This window comes from Mustela erminea, chromosome 5 (genome assembly GCF_009829155.1).
Source record: "Mustela erminea isolate mMusErm1 chromosome 5, mMusErm1.Pri, whole genome shotgun sequence".
NCBI classification, from domain to species: domain Eukaryota; kingdom Metazoa; phylum Chordata; class Mammalia; order Carnivora; family Mustelidae; genus Mustela; species Mustela erminea.
In genome coordinates, this window is record NC_045618.1 from 49,679,807 (window position 1) to 49,694,936 (window position 15,130).

The window sequence follows — 15,130 nt, forward strand, 5'->3', positions numbered from 1 at the left end:
TGTATGAAGCAAAGATCCAAATAAAATTCACACATTGAGATTTATTGATTTGACACATAAGTTTTTTAATCTAAAGAGTTTCTTCCACCTTTTCTCCCCCTTGAAACTTATTTATCCAAAAAATTGGTCATTTGACCTATAGTTTTACACCTATGAATTTTGCTGATTGTATCTCCATAATGCGATTTAGTATGGTTTCCTGTCCTCCATATTTTCTGTAAATTGATAGTTGGATCTGGAGAGCCTTTATCAGACTCAAGTTTATCTCATTTTTTGGTCAAGATAGTGTAGATCATCTGGTTGTGTTTATTTTTGTATTTATAGAGCAGCCTTTGATGTTCATTACCTAGATAGATTATTGATCAGGTGTTGCAAAATGGACATATCATTCCTTTTTTTTTTTAAGATTTTATTTATTTATTTGACAGAGAGATCACAAGTAGGCAGAGAGGTAAGCAGAGGGAGAGGGAAGCAGGCTCCCCGCTGAGCAGAGAGCCTGATGCGGGACTCAATCCCAGGACCCTGAGATCATGACCTGAGCTGAAGGCAGAGGCTTCAACCCACTGAGCCACCCAGGCGCCCCGTATCATTCCTTTCTTATTAGCTGGAACATCTATAATGAGAAACTTCCTCTCCCTATTATTCAGTTCCCTAGGGGTCCAGTGTGTCCTGGAAAAACATAAAATTTTACTCTTTTTTAACAATTTTCAAAATAATTAGTTCGATTATCCACACATTACATACACAAACTTTTATATTTTGGCCAATCTGTTAGATGAAAAGTATTACCTAGTTATTTTAATGTATATTTCTTTAATTATGAGTGAGGTTTGGACAGCTTTTTTTTTTAAAGATTCTTTTTTAATTTAATTAAAACTAAAACAAGAGCATGAATGTGGAGTTGTCATAGGTCCAGGGTTCAAGTTCTGATTGTACAGTTAGTTGAATGAATATGAGCAAGTCACTTAATGCCTTTATTCAAAATAAATTATATAGGCATATTTTCTTTTTCTTTTTCTTTTCTTTTTTTTTTTTTTTTAAAGATTTTATTTATTTATTTGACAGAGAGAGATCACAAGTAGACAGAGAGGCAGGCAGAGAGAGAGGAAGGGAAGCAGGCTCCCTGCTGAGCAGAGAGCCCTACGTGGGGCTGGATCCCAGGGCTAAAGGCAGAGGCTTTAACCCACTGAGCCACCCAGGCACCATGGACATCTTTTTATATTTATATTTTTATTTCTGGAAATGGCTTCTTCATGTTTATTTCTTTACTGGTTGCTTTTCCTTGGTAATACATACAACCTTTTAATGTAACAAGGAAATTGGAATTTTGTGTCATAGTTTTACAAATATTCTGTCTAGTTTATTATTTGTATTTTGCTTTTTCCATGTAGAAATCAAAAACCTTTATAAATCAAATTTACACATTTTTTTTCTTTGGGTGCCTTTGTGTTTTATGTCTGACCTTTCTCAGATTTTACAAAATTCCTCTTTTTTATTCTAGTGCTTTAATGGTTTTACCTTTTTAAAAATAAACTGTATTTTTTAGAGCAGTTTTAGACAAAATTAAGGAGAAAGGTGCAGTTTCCATATATACCCACATATGTATGGTCTTCCCCACTATCAATTTCCCCCACCAAAATAGTACATTTGTTAAAATCAATAAATTTTCATTGATGTATCATTATGACCTCCAAGTCCATAGTTTACATTAGGATTCATTCTTGGTGGCATACATTCTGTAGGTTTGGACAAGTGCATGATGATAGGTTTTCACTATTAAAGTGTCATAAAGAGTAGTTTCATTGCCCTAAAAGTCCTCTGTGTTCTGCCTACTCTTTCCTCCCTCCCCTCAATCTCTGGCAACCACTGGTCTTTTCTGTCTCCATAGTTTTGTCTTCTCCTAGAATGTCATATAGTTGGAATCATATCGTATGAAGCTTTTCCAGGTTGGCTTCGCTCACTTAATCACATTTAAGTTTCCTCTGTCTTTTCATGGCTTTATAGCTCATTTAATTTTAGCTCCGAATAATGTCTGTTTATTTGTCCATTCACCAATAAAGAACTTTTTAGTTGCTTCCAAGCTTTGGCAATTATGAATAAAGCTGCTATAACATTTATGTGCAGGTGTCTGTATGGACATCAGTTTTCAATTCCTTGGGGTAGATACCAAGGAGCCCAGTTGCTGGGTTGTATAGTAAGAGTATTTTTGGTTCTGTAGAAGCCATTAAACTATCTTCCAAAGTGTGCCATTTTGTATTCCCACCAGCAATGAATGAGAGTTCTGTTCCTCCACATCCTCACCCAGCACTTGGTGGTGTCAGTGTTCTGGATTTTTACCATTCTAATAGGTTTGTAGTGGTCTTATTGTTGTGCTCTATTATTTTTAATTAAATTTTTAAAGTATTTGATAATTGTAGATAAACATGCCGTTTTTAGAAATAATACAAAGAGATCTAGTTAATGTACTCTTTACTCAATTCATCATTTAAGAAATAATACAAAGAAATCTAGGTAATGTACTCTACTCATTTCATCTAATGGTAATATCTTCAAAACTATAGTGCAATATCACAAGCAAGATAAATATGTTGGTATAAGATATAAAACATTAACAATACTGTAGGGTTCCTTCATGTTGCCCTTTTATAGCTACACCTACTTCCCTCCTGTTTTCACACCTTCCTATCTCTGCTAACCACCATTCTCTTCTCCCTTTCCATATTTTTGTCTTTTCAAGAATGTTCTGTAAGTAGAATCATACAGCACGTAATCTTTGGGGATTGGCTTATTTTCCTGCAGCTCAATTCTCCCGAGCTTGAGCAAGCTTGCGGCATGTGTCAGTCCCTTCCTTTTTACTTGAATGGTGCCACACAGTTTGCTTAGCCATTCACCCGCTTAACAACCTCTGGGCTATTTCCAGGTTTGGGCTATTATAAGCTCCTATAAACATTCATTTACAGGTTTTTACAGGTTTTTGTGTGAATGTAAGTTTTCGTTTATCCTAGGGATTTCATTTACCCTAGGGATAAATGCCTAGGAATGACATTGCTGTGATGTATGGTAGTTACATATTCAGTGTTATAAGAAACTGCCCACCGTTCTTCAGAGTGGCTGCACCATATCCTAAAACCACCAATGTACGAGTTTCTCTGAAACTTCACCAGCATTTGGGGTCATCACTATTATTTAAACATTATTTTATTTTAAAGTACACAATAGCTCTAGTGTATTTATAAAATTTTACAACCGCCGTAACTATCTAATTCCAGGATACTTCAGCACCACCCCCAAAAAGAACCCCTTATCTGTTAGCAGTCTCCCCATTCCTTTTCCCCCAGCCCCTAGCAACTATGTTCTCTCTCTATGGATTTGCTTATTTGGATACTTCATATGACAATCTTACAATATGTGTTCTTTTGTGACTGGCTTCTTTTTACTTAACAGTGTTTTCAAATTTTATCCGTATTCTAGCATATATTCGTACCTCATTACTTATGGCTGAATAGTATTCCATTTTATGGATATATTGAATTTTGCTTATACATGCCTCAGTTGATAGACTTTGGGTTTTCCCCACTTTTTGGCTATTAGGAATTATGCTACTACAGATGTACACATTTTAGTGTGCACATAACTTTTAAATTCTCTTGGGTATATACGTAGGAGCAGAATTATTGGGTCATATGTGAACTTTCTGTATAACTTTGGGACACTGCCAGACTTTTCTAAAGGGCTTGAACAATTTTTTACATTCTCCCTAGCAATATATGAGGATTTCAATTTCTTCACATCCTCCCCAACACCTTTCAAGGTCTTTTTAAAATTACAGCCACCCCTGTGGGAGCGAAGTGGTTTTGACCTGTATTTCTCTGATAGCTAACGCTATTGTGCGCTATTGCATACCTTTTTTCATGGGCCTGTTTGCTATTTGTCTATCTTCTTTGGAGAAAATCTGTTCAGATCCTTTGCCATTTCTTAATTGGGTTCTTTGTCATATTATTATTGAGTTGTAATTCTTTATATATTCTGGACACTGGCCCCTTATTAGATATACAATCGAAAAATATTTTCTCCCATTCTGTCAGTTGTCTTTTCACTCTCTTAATGGTATTGTTTTCAGCAAAGAAATTTTAAACCTCAGTACAGTCCAGTGTTTATTTATTTCCCTTTGCTGCTTTTGCTTTTGTGTCACATCTAAGAAACAAGTTCCAAATGCAAGTTCCCTTATTCAGTATGACTGGTGTCCTCATTAGAAGATTAAAAAGCCACATGAAGACTGAGACACATAGAACACTGTGTGATGACAGAGACATGGATTGGAAAGACAAGGATCACGGCCATCACCAAAAGCCAAGAAGAGGAAAGGCAAGATTCTGCCCAGAGTTTCAGAGGGAGAATGACCTTGCTGACACCTTGAGTCTGGAATGTTAGCCTCCAAAACCATGAGAGTAAATTTCTGTTGTTTAAAACCATCCAGTTTATGGTACTCTCGTTATGACAGTCCTAGTACACTAAAATAGTTACGACGCTTATTTTTTTAATTTATTTTTAAAGATTTTATTTATGTATGACAGAGAGAGATAGCAAGCACAGGGGAGCTAGAGAAGGAGAAGCAGGCTCTCCGCTGAGCATGGAGCCTGATTTGGGGCTTGATCCCAGGACACTGGAATCATGACCTGAGGCAAAGGTAGACGTTTAATGACTGGGCCACCCAAGTACCCCATTTATGGTATTTAATTCTTTTGTATATATTGCTTAATTCCTTATGCTAGTATTATTAAGGATGTTGTACTAATGAGAAATATTGGTCTGTAGTTTTCCTTTTTTGCATTTTTTGGGTCTGGTTTTGGCATCAGAATAATATTACTTTCATCAAATGAATTGGGGAGTGTTCCTCCCTCTTCCATTTTCTGGAAAAGATTGTGTAAACTTTAATCTTAATTCTTCTTTCAGCAGTTGATAGAATTCTCTAGTGTACCCTAATGTTCCCGTTACCTGAAATATCTTCATTTTCCCCTCATTCCTGAAGAGTAATTTTGCCAGATATTGGCTTTTGGGTTGATAGTTCTTAATTTTCATCACTTTAAAAATGTTGTACTAATTCCTTCTTATCTCCATGGTTTTTCTTGAGAAACCCATTGCCATTTGCATTTTTTTTTCTTATTGGTAAAATGTAATTTCTCTTTCACTGTATTCTAGAGTTTGTCTGTTTTTCTTTAATATGACCTTTCAGATATTTAACTATAATATGTCTTGGTGTAGGTTATTGTCGACTTATTCTGTTTGGAATTGTTCAGCTTCTTGATTCTATGGGCTTATGCTTTTTGTCAAATTTGGAAAATTTTTGTCCATTATTTTTTTGAGTACTTTATCTATCTTTATTTTTTTTTTTTTTAAGATCTTATTTATTTATTTGGGAGAGAGAGTGAGTGAGTGAGAGCTAGCATGAATGGGGTGGGACTAGAAGAGAAGGAGAAGCAGACTTCCCACTTAGCAGGGAGCCTGATGCAGGGAGCCTGATCCTGGGACTCAGGGATCATGACCTGAGCTGAAAGTAAACACTTAACCTGGTGAGCCACCCAGGTGCCTCTCTTTGAGTACTTTTTCAACCCCACCTTCTTCTTTCTTTTTGGAACCGCAGTGATGGGAACACTAGATCTTTTATTATAGTCCCATGGATCCTGGGGCTCTAGTCATTTATATTTTTTCAGCTCACTTTCTTTTTATTGTTCAGATTGGGTAATTTCTATTATTCTGTCTTCAAGTTTACTTATTATCACCTCCCGTTCCCTCTGTTCTTCTGTTGAGCCCATCCACTGAGCTTTTTGTTTCAGTTATTTTATTTTTCGGTTCCAAAATTTCCACTTGGTCCTTCTTTATATCTTCTAGTTCTTTGCTAAGACTGTCTTTCTTTGGGGGAGATTTTAAACTTTTTTCATTTATATGAAGCATGTTTGTAAGGTTCACTGAAGCAATTTTATGATGGCTGCTTTAACATCTTTGTCATATAGTTGTGAAATTGCTGTTATATTGGTCTTGACATCTCTTGACTATTGTATCTGCTGGATAGTGGTGAAACTCCTGACTCTCTACGAGGCCTCCTCTGACACCATTCTAGTGGTGAGGAGGAGGAGGGATGACTCATTACTGCTGAATGGGGTGGAAGTTCAGGCTACCCATATACTGTTCACTAATATGAAGTGGGGGATTAAGTACATCCATTGGGGAAGAAAGTCCTGTATTCCTACTGAGTCTTCTCTAATACCACCCTGGTGAGGGGAGGGTCCCTATTTGGCTTTTGCCAATGGGGATGGGGATTGGGTCAGAGGTTACAGTTTTTAATGTTATGTTTGGCTATAACAGAGTGGTTACTGTCTAAAAGTTTTGTGTGTTGCTAGCCTGCCCCTTTCCAATCCTTTGGCTACAGATAATGGCTTTTGTTAGGGTTTTTATCTCGGTGCCTGCTCATGTTTCTGGTTTGTCAGGTTTTTAAGCTCTAAGTCTGGGATATATGAAAGAGGGAAAAAGGCTGGAGAATGCACCACCATGTCATTTCTTGGATTCAGAGTTCTCTAGACAGTATGCCTTCTTTTTCGCCACCACTTGGAGTCTTCTTATGTTTATTTTATATGTAATATCCGAAGTTTTTAGTTGTGCTTAGGAGTTTGTTCTTTATCCTAAAGACAGTGAAAATATTTTGAAATATTTTAAGTATTTTTAAAAAGATTTTTACTTATTTATTTGAGACAGAGAAAGCACGAGCAGGAGGGGAGGATAGAGAGAGAAGCAGGCTTCCCACTGAGCAGGGAGCCTGATGCAGGACTCGATCCCCGGACCCTGGGATCATGACCTGAGTATTTTAAGCATTTTTAAAACAAGTCATTTTCGTGACTGCAGGATAAGGATAAGAGAGAACAAGACTGGAAATAGAAGCCAGCTACAAAACTGTGATAGGAATCTTAAAGACAATGATGTCCTGCACTTGGAAGGTAATAGAGGAAATGGAAATAGGTAGTTGAATTTCAGAAATATTTAGGAATTGGGGTGCCTGGGTGGCTCAGTGGGCTAAAGCCTCTGCCTTTGGCTCAGGTCATGGTCTCAGGGTCCTGGGATCGAGCCCTGCATCGGGCTCTCTGCTCAGCAGGGAGTCTGCTTCCCTTGCTCTCTCTGCCTGCCTCTCTGCCTACTTGTGATCTCTCTCTGTCAAATAAATAAATAGTTGTTTTTTTGTTTTTTTTTTAAAGTCCCATTTACCAATTGCACCAAAAATAGTAAGACATCAAGGAATAAATCTAACCAAGATGTGAAAGATCTATACTCTGCAAACTATAAAATATTGAGGAAAGAAATTGAAGATGATGAAATGGAAAAACATCCCCTGCTCATGGATCAGAAGAACAAATATTGTTAAAATGTCTATACAACCCAAAGCAATCTACACATTTAATGCAATCCCTATCAAAATACCAAGAGCATTTTACTTTAGACAGAAGGAGTAACATTTCCTTTGTTGCAATGGGGTGGGAGGGTGAGGAGAAAGAATGGATTCAGATAAAGATAGGTTTATAGGTTTGGTAGCAAAAGTTGAGGTAATTCCAGATTGTAGCTGCTGCTGCTGCTCTCCGTCTCCTCCTCTTGTTCCTTTCTAGTGATGTAGAAATTGAGGATATCTTCTGAGATCGAGAGAGTTGGAAGGTTTAAAAGGGATAGCATAGATGACGGGTCTAGAACATAGCAGGTGTTAATGAGTGGTTGTTTTATATTACTTATAGCTTTAGATAGTTTGATAATATAAGACCAGTGCAGTATAATGTGATTTGAGAGCATTCAAATATCTTCCCTATAGTCCGACAATGTGCTTGAAACTCTTTTTTTTTTTTTTTTAAGATTTTATTTATTTATTTGACAGACAGAGATCACAAGTAGGCAGAGAGGGAGGCAGAGAGAGAAGAGAAAGCAGGCTCCCTGCTGGCAGAGAGCCCGATGCGGGGCTTGATCCCAGGACCCTGAGACGATGACCTGAGCCAAAGGCAGAGGCTTTAACCCACTGAGCCACCCAGGTGCCCCTCCATTAAAATAGATTTTGATGTTTCCTGCAGATTGACACTTGACCCCAGGACCAGCTTTGACTTTAATCAGGAATAATGTAACTCAACTCTTTTGAATTTAGCATTAACTCACTTTGAGTATTAAACTAGACTTGATCTGGTGCAGTAGTACTAAGATCCCTGTCTCTTCCTTATTCCTGAGACTTCATCCCCACGTCACACCCCAGGTTTAATAATCAGAACCTTGTCCCTGAATCCCAAATTTAGCAATCATTCCTTTTGTACTGCTCTAAACTAATCCTTGTTCAGGGACTAGAATTCTACCCACTGAGTTGGCATTAGCTGGACTTACCTGATGCTTCCTGCCTTCATGAGTATTCTCTTGTTCTATATTACTAGTTGTCAAACTGCGCTCCTCAAACCAACAGCATGCACATTGCCTAAGAACTTATTAGAAATGCACACTATTGGGCCACACACCTCCCACCTCGGGTTTCTAATTCAGTGGTTCTGGGAGTGGCGCTGAACAATGTGTGTTGCAGTGAGCCCTCCAAATGACTCGGACACATGCTTAAATTGGAAACACCTGCCGCTTTCTAGAGCATCCATCATCCTGTGATAATCACTGAAAGCACATCAGTATTCCATAATCTCATCTATGTGCTCTGCCTGATAGACTGTATTCTCAGTGTGGATGTCTGATCCTCATCGCCTACGACATCTTTGTGAACTCAGTCCAGTATTTGTTCCTGCCAGCCTGCTCATCCTGTTTGTCTTTCCGTAGAATTAGGAAAGCTGTAATATGTAGTCAGAGGTTTGATAGACAAAATTCCTCACTATGTCTTAATTCCCAAAGAATAGAGTCACAAATCGGTATATATAAGTTTCATTAAATTAGTAATACAATACATATTTATTGTTATTTGAGGAATAGCATTTAGTAGACAACTATTGGGCAGAACTTTGTATTTGCTTTGTAATAGACACTGGATAAAGATGATAATTTCTGATTCAAACATGATATAAAACAATGAAATGTGTTCTGCACAAAAAAATACACTAATGACTTTGCTAACATTTCCTATGAGAATTTACTAGCACTTATTTTACAAAATGGAAATTTGTTTTCCATAAATTATTTTATACTTTTCTTGTTGTCATATTTCTTATTTTAAAATTTTTCCAGCTTTATTAAGTTACAACTGATAAAGTTATAGTATGTTTGAAGTATGTAATATGATAATTTGATATGTCTACATTGTGAAAGGATTCCCACAATCAAGTTAATTAACATATCCGTAACCTCACATAGTTACCTTGTCTTGTCTTGTTTTGGTAACAACACTTAAGATCTACTTTCTTAGAAAATTTCAATTATATGATACAGTATTATCAATTAGAGTTAGCACACTATACATTAGATCCTCATACCTTTACTGATCTTATAATGGAAAGTTTGTATCTTTTTAACAGCCTCTCCCCATCTCCTCCATCCCCTTTCCCCTGGCAACCACCATTCTCCTCTGCGTTTGTTTTAGACACCATATATAAGAGATACCAGGTAGTTATTTGTCTTTCTCTAACCTATTCAATTAGCATAATGCCTTCAAGATTCATTCATGTTGTCATAAATGGCAGAGTTTCCTTCTTTTTTAAGGCTGAAAAATATTCCATCTCTCTCTCTCTCTCTCTCTCTCACACACACACACACACACACACACACACACACACACCCCACATTTTCTTTATCTATTCATCCACTGACAGACACTTGGGTCGTTTCATATTTTGGCTGTCATGAACAATGCAATGAATGTGGAAGTCCAGATAACTCTTTGAGGTCATGACTTCATTTCCTTTGGAGATATACCAAGGAGTAGGACTGTCGAATCATATGGTAGCTCAGAGATTTTTAGTCTCTTGAGGGAAACTCCATACTTTTTTTTTTTATATAATGGCTGTATCAGTTTACATTTACCATTAGTGTATAGGGGTTCCCATTTCTCCGCATCCTTACTACTTGTAAGAATGGAGTAGTCGTTGTCTTCTTTCTTCCTGTTAATAGACATCTAACAGGTTTGAGGTGGATTTTTATTTGCATTTCCTTGATGACTGGTGTGTTGAGCACCTTTTCATCTACCTATTGACCATTTCTAAGTCTTCTTTGAAGAAGTGTCTGTTCAGGTCCAGTGTCCATTTTTAGATTGGGTTATTTGTTTTTGCTTTTATTTTTGATATTGCGTTACATGACTTTCTTATATACTTCGGATATTAACCACTTTTCAGATATGTGGTTTGTAGATATTTTCTCTTATTCCATGGATTGCCTTTTGTTTTGTTGATAGTTTCCTTTACTGTGCAGAAGGTTTTTAGTTTGCTATAGTCCCAATTGTTTGTTTTTATTTTGTTGCCTTTGCTTTTGGTGTTAAATCCAAAATCATTGCCAAGATATCAAGGAGTTTATCCTCTATGTTGTTGTTTTTCCCCCAAGAGTTTTACATTTTCAGGTCTTACATTCAAATATCAAACATTTTGAGTTGATTTGTATGTAGGGTGTAAGATAAGGATCAAATTCAATTCTTTAGCATATGAATGTTCAGTTTTCCCAGCACCACTTATTGAAGACACTGTCCTTTCCCCATTATATATTTTTTGACATCTGTGTTGAAAATTAATTGACCATATATGAATGGGTTTATTTCTGGGCTCTCTATTCTATTCCATCGACCTATGGGTCTGTTTTTATGCTAATACCATACTGTTTTGATTACTATAGCTTTGCAATGTAGTTTGAAATCAGAAAGTGTGATGCTTTCAGCTTTGCTTTTCTTGGTCAAGATTGCTTTGGTTATTTACAGTCTCTTGTCATTCGATATGGATTTTAGAATTGCTTTTACATTTCTGTGAAAAATGTCATTGGAATTTTGATAGAGATTGCATTAAATCTGGGTATTGCTTTGGAGACTATGCACATTTTAACAATACTAGTTTTTCCAATCCAGCAGCATGAAATATTTTTAAATTTATTTTACCTTTTTCAGTTTCTTTCACTAATGTTTTATAGTTTTCAGATTACAGATCTTTCACCTTGGCTTACATTTGTCTTGAGTATTTTATTTTATTTTTTCAGAGAGAGGGATAGAGCAAATAAAAATAAAAGGTGAATGCAAAATTAAAAATTTGTGAAGAAAATAACATAAAACCTCTTGCAACCCTGCCCTTATTTTGGTAATATCACTGAATGACTTCCATCAGAGAATCCTAATGAAATAGGCATATCTCACTTGCTAACCTATGAACACTTTGGCCTAGAAAATGTTATTATACTGACAGTCAACATAACTTCCAGGACCTAATAATATGAAATTTATATATTGACAATGTCTCTAGGTAAATCCAACATTGGGCCGCAGACTGAATTTCTTTTTAAGATTTTATTTTATTTAGAGATCGTGCATGTGTCCGTGCACAAGCAGGGGGAAGGGACAAAAAGAGGGAGAATCTCAAGCAGACTCTGAGCTGTATGAAGTCCAACATGGGGCTTGATCTCAAGACCCTGAGATCATGACCTGAGCCAAAATCGAGAGTTAGATGTGCAACCTACTGAGGCAGCCAAGTATCCCAGCCATGGGATGAATTTTTAAACAAGTATTAAAATAATTTTTTTATTGGTCAGTTTTTAAAATCTTCAACAATGACAATATTTATATTCAGATTTCATGGAAAAAGGAGATAACACATGCATTTGAAATAATAGTATTAAAGTGATACTAAGTAAAATATCTCCTTTTGATTATATTATTTACTGAGGTGGAATTCACATAAAGTTAACCATTTAAAAAGAATTTTTTTAGAGAGAAAGAGAGTGATGGGGAGACACAGAGTAAGAGGGAAAGAATCTTAAGCAGGCTCCACACTTGGGACCCTGAGATCATGACCTGAGCCAAATCAAGAATCAGTGCTTAACTTACTGAGCCACCCAGACACCCCTAAAATTAACTATTTTAAATTGAACAATTCAGCAGCATTTAGTACATTCACAATGTTGTGTAACCACAGTCTCTATCTAGGTCCAAAATATTTCCATCACGTAGAGTCTAACTCTACCTATTAAGTAGTTTCTTCCCATGTCCCCTCCCTTCAACCCCTGGCAGCCACCAGTCTGTGTTTGGTCTCCATAGTTTTATCTGCTCGGGGTATTTCATCTAGCATAATGTTTTCAAGCTTCATCTACATTGTAGCATGTATCAGTACTTCTTTCCTTTTGATCACTCAATAATACCATTGCATGCATACACAACAGTTCATTTATTCTTTCATCTGTTGATGGACATTTGAACAGTCTCCACTTTTTAGCTATTATGAATAACTGTTATGAACATATGTGTATATGTTATGTTATATGTTATATGTTATGTATATGTTATGAACATATGTGTATATGTTTGAGTGCTTATTTTCAGTTCCTTGGGGTATAGACCTAGAAGTGGAATTATGGGGTCATATGGTAATTTTTCTTTAAAGATTTTATTTATTTATTTGACAGAGATCACAAGTAGGTAGAGAAGTAGGCAGAGAGAGAGGGGGAGAAGCAGACTCCCTGCTGAGCAAAGAACCTAATGTGGGGCTCGATCCCAGAACCCTAAGATCATGACCTGAGCTGAAGACAGAGGCTTTAACCCACTGAGCTACCCAGGCATCCCTCATATGGTAATTTTTACATTTTTGTAGGAATGCCAAACTGTTTTCCACAATGGCTGGAGATGACTGGACCATTTCCACCAGGAATGTATGAGGGTTCCAACCTCTGCAAATCCTTGCTAACACTTATTATTTTCCATTTTAAAAAATTATGCCATCTTAGTGGGTTTGAAGTGACATCTCACTGTGATTTTGATTTACATTTCCCTAATGACTAATGAGGTTGAGCATCTTTTTACAAACTTATTGGCCACTTATACAACTTATTTGGAGGTATGTCTGTTCATCCTTTGCCTATTTTTTGATTGAGCTGTCTTTTGTTGTTGATTTGTAAAAGTTCTTTATATACTCTGAATACTAGACCCTTCCTTAGCAGATGAGTGGTTTGCAAATATTTTCTTCTAATCTGTGGGTTATCTTCTTGCTTTCTTGATAGTGGCCTTCAAGATACAAAAGTTTTTAATTTTGATGTACTCCAGTATATCTCCTTTTTTCTGTTGTGCTTTCGGTGTCCTATTGAAAAATCCATTGCCTAATCCAAGGCCATGAAGATTTACCCCTATGTTTTCTTTAAGGGTTTATAGTGATAGGTCTTTTTATTTGTTCTTTTGAAAATTTTTTCTTTAGTCCTTGTTTTTCTAGATACATATAATCATGTACGCTTTGTAAGTGGTCTTATAGTATTAGCTCTTACATTTAGGTCATCAGTCCATTTGGAGTTAATTTTTGTATTCAGTGTGGAATTGGAGTCCAATTTTATTCTTTTACATGTGACCATCTGTTTGTTGAGCACCATTTGTTGAAGAGACTATTTTTCCTCCAATGAGTTGGCTTGTACCAGTGTTGAAAATCAAATGGCAATAGATAAATGAGTTTATTTGGGGGTTTTCAGTTCTATTCAATTGGTGTATATGTTTATCTCTATGCTATTACCACACTGTTTTGGTTACTGTATCTTTGTAGTAAGTTTTGAAATTGGAAAGTATAAGTTCTCAGCTTTGTTTTTCTTTTTCAAGATTCTTTTGGCTACTCAGGGCCCCTATAATTACATATGAATTTACAAACTGGTTTTTCCATTCCTGCCAAAACCAAACAGCTGTTTTGAAAGTTGTTAGGGATTGCATTTAATTTGTAGGTCTCTTTGGGTTGTTTTGCTATCTTAAAATAGCAGTACTTCACGAACAAAGGAATTTTTTTTTAAATTTAGCTTTTCTTAATGACTCTCAGCAATATTTTGTATTTTTCAGTATATATATCTTTCACTTCCTTTGTTAAATTTATTCCTAGTATTTTATCCTTTTGGATGCTATTGTAGATAGAATTGTTTTGAGCTTGTTCATTGCTGGTATATAGAAACACAACTGACTTTTTGTGTTGATCTTGTACTTTACAGCTTTCCTGAATTTGTGTCTTAGTTATAGTAGCTTTTTTGGTGAATTATTTGGGATTTCTATATATAGAATCATGTATCTGCAAGGAGAGGTGGAAAGTTTATTTCTTCCTTTCCTTGTGAATGCATTTAATTTCTTCTTCCCTAATTGCTCTGGCTAGAACTTCTGTGACAGTGGTGAATAACAATGGTGAAAGTGAGCATCTTTATGTAGTTCCTGATCTTAGAGAGAAATCTTTCAATCTTTCACCATTGAGTATGATCCTAATTGTGTGTTTTTCATAAATGCCCTTTATCGTATTGAGAAAGTTCCCTTCTATTTCTAGTTTTCTCAATGTTTTTATCGTAAAACATTGTTGAATCTTTTCAAAAGCCTTTGTTGTTCAGTTGCGATGATTATGTGGGTTTTTTCCTTTTATTCTATTAATGTGGTGTATTATACTGATTGACTTTCTTATGTTGATCACCCTTGCATTCCTGGGATAAATCCTGTTGGGTCATGGTGTAGACTATATTAAACATGCTTCTGGATTCTGTTTCCTAGTATTTTTTTTTTGAGAAATTTTCATCTATATTCATAAGGAATATTAAGCTATAATTTTTTCTTGTATTTATTTGACTTTCCTGGCCTCATAGAATGAATTAGGAAGTATTCCTTCCTCTGCTGTTTTTGAAAGGGTTTGTGAAGGATTGGCATTAATTTTTTGTTAAATGTTCAGTAAAATTCACCAGTAAAGCCATCTGGTCCTGAATTTTCTTTCTTAAAAGGCTTTTGGGATTGTTGATTCAGTATCTCTGTTTGTTATAGTTCTGTATAGATCTTTTTCTTCTTTTTAAAAAAAGATTATTTTTTAAAAAATTTTAAGTAATTTCTACACCCAACTTGGAGCTCAAACTCACAACCCCGAGATCAAGAGTCACACACTCCATCAATGAACCAGTCAGGTGCCCCAAGATTTTCTGTTTCTTCTTGAGTCAGTTTGGTATCTGT